At 47.4% G+C, this 5,554-nt stretch overlaps 1 pseudogene; it reads left to right on the top strand.

Annotated features, from left to right (window-relative positions):
• Nucleotides 1-1,705: 1,705 nt before the first annotated feature.
• Nucleotides 1,706-2,386, top strand: LOC103300707 (high mobility group protein B1-like; annotated as a pseudogene).
• The last annotated feature ends 3,168 nt before the right edge of the window (nucleotides 2,387-5,554 follow it).

Genomic DNA, 5,554 nt, shown 5'->3' with positions numbered 1-5,554 from the left:
ATCCCCCCATTCCCATGCCACACCCCTCCCCATGGATGCCCCAACCCCCTGCTGAACTTAACCATTGGTTAGGCTCATATGCATGCACACAAGTCCTTTGGTTGATCTCTCCCCCCTCCCCCCACCCTCCCCTATCCTCCCTCTGAGGCCCGATAGTCCGATCGATGCCTCCTTGTTGCTGGTTCTGTTCTTGTTCATCAGTCTATGTTGTTCATCATTTCCCCTAGATGAGCGAGATCATGTGTCACTAGAGATATACTTATAAGAACCGAATGTGAGACGAGCAATAATAGTTATGCTGACAGGCAAATGAATCAGTCTGTAGTGAGTTTCTTTCTGGACCAACAGTTCTTTTGAGACCCAATATCAATGTCCACCAGTTCCTTATGTGTACATGTCGGCACTGACCCCTCAGCTCTGGATGGTGGACAAATGGTGGTAATGCAGGTCCGACTCCCTCTGGTTTGGTCTCGGCCGGACCCAGGGGCACGGCTTCACCCGGACTCAGGGGCATGTGGCCTCACCTGGACCCAGGGGGCGCGTGGCCTCACCTGGACCCAGGTGCGCACGGCCTCACCTGGACCCGGGACGCAGCCTCACCCGAACCCAGGGGCGCGTGGCCTCTCCCAGACCCAGGGGCGCGTGGCCTCACCTGGACCCAGGGGCGAGTGGCCTCTCCCAGACCCAGGGTCACGTGGCCTCACCCTCTGGGTCTGTTCTTGTTCATCAGTCTATGTTGTTCATCATTTCCCCTACATGAGTGAGATCATGTGTTACTAGAAATATACTTATAAGAACCGAATGTGAGACGAGCAAGTAATTATGCTGACAGGCAAATGAATTAGTCTGTAGTGAGTTTCTTTCTGGACCAACAGTTCTTTTGAGACCTAATTTCAATGTCCTCCAGTTCTTTATGTGTACATGTCGGCACTGACTTTTCAGCTCTGGATGGTGGACAAAAGGTCCGACTCCTTCTGGTTTGGTCTTGCCCGGACGCAGGGGCGTGGCTTCACCCGGACTCAGGGGCACGTGGCCTCACCCGGACCTGGGACCCAGCATCACCCAGGCCCCGGGGCACGTGGCCTCACCAGGACCCAGGTGGGTGCGGCCTCACCCGGTCCCGGGATCCAGCCTCACCCGGACCCAGGGGAGCGTGGCCTCACCCAGACCCAGGGGCGCGTGGCCTCTCCCGGACTCAGGGGCGTGGCCTCTCCCGGACCTGGGACCCAGCCTCACCCGGATCCAGGGGCGCACCGCCTCACCCGGACCCGGGATCCAGCTTCACCCGGACCCAGGGGCGCGTGGCCTCACCCAGACCCGGGACCCAGCTTCACCCGGACCCAGGGGGCGCGCGGCCTCACCCGGACCCAGGGGCGCGCGGCCTCACCCGGACCCGGGATCCAGCTACACCCAGACCCAGGGTCGTGTCAGCTGATTTTTCAACAGAAACTTTGAGGCCACAAGGGAGTGGCAAGAAATACTCAAAGTGATGAAAAGCAAGGACCTACAACCAAGATTACTTAATCCAGCAAAGCTATCATTTAGAATCTAAAGACTATATATAGCGAGTTTACAGAGCGGAGAGAGTGAGGAGGCTGTGTCTGGCTCCTGCTCTCACAGCCATTGCAGTACAATGAGCTCCATAGAGACAGTGCCGGGGCAAGTGTGAGCCGGCCGGGCACTGGGTGAATGTGTGCTCACTGAGGGAAAGTAATTAAACATGGGCAAAGGAGATCCTAAGAAGCCAAGAGGCAAAATGTAATCATATGCTTTCTTTGTGCAAACTTGCCAGGAGGAACACAAGAAGCACCCAGATGCTTCATTCAACTTCTGAGTTTTCTTAGAAGTGCTCAGAGAGGTGGAAGACCATGTCTGCTAAGGAGAAAGGGAAATTTGAAGACATGGCAAAGGCAGACAAGGCTCATTATGAGAGAGAAATGAAAACTTATATTCCTCCTAAAGGGGAAACAAAAAAGAAATTCAAGGATCCCAATGCACCCAAGAGGCCTCCTTCGGCCTTTTTCTTGTTTTGTTCTGAGTATCGCCCAAAAATCAAAGGAGAGCATCCTGGCCTATCCATTGGTGATGTTGCAAAGAAGCTGGGACAGATGTGGAATAACACTGCTACAGATGACAAGCAGCCTTATGAAAAGAAGGCTGCTAAGCTGAAGGAGAAATATGAAAAGGATATTGCTGCCTACTGAGCTAAAGGAAAGCCTGATGCTGCCAAAAAGGGAGTTGTCAAGGCTGAAAAAAGCAAGAAAAAGAAGGAAGAGGAAGAAGATGAGGAAGATGAGGAGGAGGAGGAGGAAGATGAGGAAGAAGATGATGATGATGAATAAGTTGATTCTAGCGCAGTTTTTTTTCTTGTCTATAAAGCATTTAACACCCCCACCCTATACACAACTCACTCCTTTTAAAGAAAAAAATTGAAATGTAAGGCTGTGTAAGATTTGTTTTTAAACTGTACAGTGTCTTTTTTTGTATAGTTAACACACTACCGAATGTGTCTTTAGATAGCCCTGACCTGGTGGTATTTTCAATAGCCACTAACCTTGCCTGGTACAGTATGGGGGTTGTAAATTGGCATGGAAATTTAAAGCAGGTTCTTGTTGATGCACAGCACAAATTAGTTATATATGGGGATGGTAGTGTTTTCATCTTCAGTTGTCTCTGATGCAGCTTATACAAAATAATTGTTGTTCTGTTAACTGAATACCACTCTCTAATTGCAAAAAAAAAGTTGCAGCTGTTTTGTTGACATTCTGAATGCTTCTAAGTAAATACAATTTTTTTAAAAAGACTATATATATAGAGTTTCCCAGACAAAAAAGGCTAAAAGAGTTAATCACTACCAAACCACTATTACATGAAATGTTAACCCTTTGTATGCCATAAGCGTCTATAGACACAAGCAGCAGACCTTACCCACACACCACGTGTGTCTATAGCCGCAAACCTCGCATATCAACTCTGGTCGCCCAATTTTAAAATCAGACTTGTTAGTGACATCTCTGGGTTTGTAAAGAAAATTATGGTAACTTAAGTTCGTAAATATTCCAGCACATATGGAAGAAACAGGGATGGTTTCCATTTTGGACGCATGGCAGTTAACTGATTGAAGGGTCTTCTTTAAGAAAAGGGGAAAGAAAGATTAAAAATATTAAGAATTAAATGGCAATAAATACATATCTATCAAAAATTGAATCTAAAAAACAAAATAAATGGTGGGGCCGGTGGGGCTCAGTGGTTGAGTGTTGGCCCATGCAACAAGAAGTCACTGGTTCGATTCCTATTCAGGGCACTAGCCTGGATTGTGGGCTCAGTCCCCAGTAGTGAGCCTGCAGGAGGCAGCCAATCAATGTTTCTCTCTCACTGATGTTTCCATCTATCTCTCCCTTCTCCCTTTCCCTTCTTGTTTCTCTAAAAATCAATAAAAACATTTTAAAAATCTACAGACAAGCAGAACAGAAAGAGACAGATAGAGAGAACATTTTGACATTTGCCAGATGGGATGGGAGTTGGATGGATGGGTAAAAAAAGGTGAAGTGATTAAGAAGTACAAATTGGCCTGGCTGGTGTGGTTCCATGGTTGAGCTTTGACCTATGAACCAGGAGGTCATGGTTCAATTCCCTGTCAGGGCATATGGCCAGGTTGTGGACTAGGTCCCAAGTGTGGGGCCTGCAGGAGGCAGCCCATCAATGATTCTCTAATCATTAATGTTTCCCCCTCTCTCTTCCTCTCCCTTCTCCTCTGAAATCAATAAAAAAAAATATTTTTTTAAAAAGTACAAATTGGTTGTCACAGAACAGTCATAGGAATGTATAGTACAACAGAGGGAATATAGTCAGTAATCCTACATAATAATCCTATATAATAAAAGGGTAATATGCAAATCGATCAAATGGTGGAACAACAGGTCGCTATGATGCAGGAGCTGCCCCCTGGTGGTCAGTGCGCTCCCATAGGGGGAGCTCCGCTCAGCAAGAATCGGGCTCACAGCTGGTGAGCACAGCGGCAGTGGCGGTGGCGGGAGCCTCTCCCACCTCTGCAGCAGCGCTAAGGGCTCCTAAATGGAGAAGCAGGCCTAAGCCAGCAGGTGGACATCCCCTGAGGGGTCCCGGACTGCGAGAGGGCGCAGGCCAGGCTGAGAACCCACCCCCCCACCCCCCACCCCTCCCCCTACATAAATGTCATGCACAGGGTGGAATGACTGGTCGCTATGAACTGACCACCAGGGGGCAGATGCTCAACATAAGAGCTGCCCCTGGTGGTCAGTGCGCTCCCACAGGGGGAGAGCCACTCAGCCAGAAGCCAGGCTCACGGCTGGTGAGTGCAGCAGCAGCGGCAGGAGCCTCCGCAGCAACACTAAGGAGCAGCGAGCCAAGAGGTAGGAAGCAGCAAGCAGGTGGATAGTAAGGAGCAAGCTGTCCTGGACTGCAAGAAGGCACAGGCCGGGCTGAGGGACCTACCCCCACCCCCAGTGCACTATTTCATGCACCGGGCCTCTAGTATTCTAATAACTATGTATGGTGTCAGATATGTACGAGATTCATTGGGATGATCATTTAGTAAGTTAAGTAATGCCTAATCACTGGGGTGTATACCTGAAACTAATATAATAATTGTATCAACTGTAATGGAAAAAAATGATTTAAAATAAAAGCAGTATTGTGTTAAAACATATGGGTTTTAGAAACAGATAGACCTATATCCAAATCCTGGTTTTACCATTTATAAATGTGACTTTAGGAAAGTCAATTATTCTCATCTGTAAAAATGGGCATAAAGCCCTGGCTGGTTTGGCTCAGTGGACAGAGCGTTGGCCTGCGGACTGAAGGGTCCTGGTTTCGATTCTGGTCAGGGGCACATGCCTGAGCTGTGGGCTTGGTCCCTGGTGGGGGCTGTGCAGGAGGCAGCCTATCAATGATTCTCTCTCATCACTGATGTTTCTATCTCTCTCTCCCTCTCCTTTCCTCTCTGAAATCAATAAAAATATATTTAAAAAAAATATGGGCATACTACCACCTACCCTCAGGGTTATTGAGAGATTAAAGAAGATAATGTATTAAGCTGAACCATATGAAATTGCCTATATTCAATCTCATTTTTAAAAAATATATTTTTATTGAGTTCATAGAGGAAGGGAGAGGGAGAAAGAGAAACATCAGCAATGAGAGTCATTGATTGGCTGCCTCCTGCATTCACTCCCCACACTGGGGATTCAAGCCCACAACCCGGGGATGTGCCCTGACTGGGAATCAAACCATGACCTTCTGGTTCATGGGTCGATGCTCAACCACTGAGCAACACTGGCCGGGCTCATCTGATGTACAAAAATGTTTTCATATGGTTCAATCTAATACATAAAACATGATATCTGTCATATTACATGGTCAATAAATGGTAACTATTTAAATTATTATGAAAGCGGAATAATAGAAATGAATGGTATCCTTATGGAAATTCCCAACACTTAGAAGAAATGAGAAGAAATAAACTCTTGAAGAAAAACTTCAAGAGGCTTCAAATATACGATAAAGGTAGAGGAGT

This window comes from Eptesicus fuscus, chromosome 1, assembly GCF_027574615.1.
Source record: "Eptesicus fuscus isolate TK198812 chromosome 1, DD_ASM_mEF_20220401, whole genome shotgun sequence".
Taxonomy (NCBI): Eukaryota; Metazoa; Chordata; class Mammalia; order Chiroptera; family Vespertilionidae; genus Eptesicus; species Eptesicus fuscus.
The sequence above is the reverse complement of the archived record's forward strand: the minus strand, read 5'-3'. Positions and strand labels throughout refer to the sequence as shown.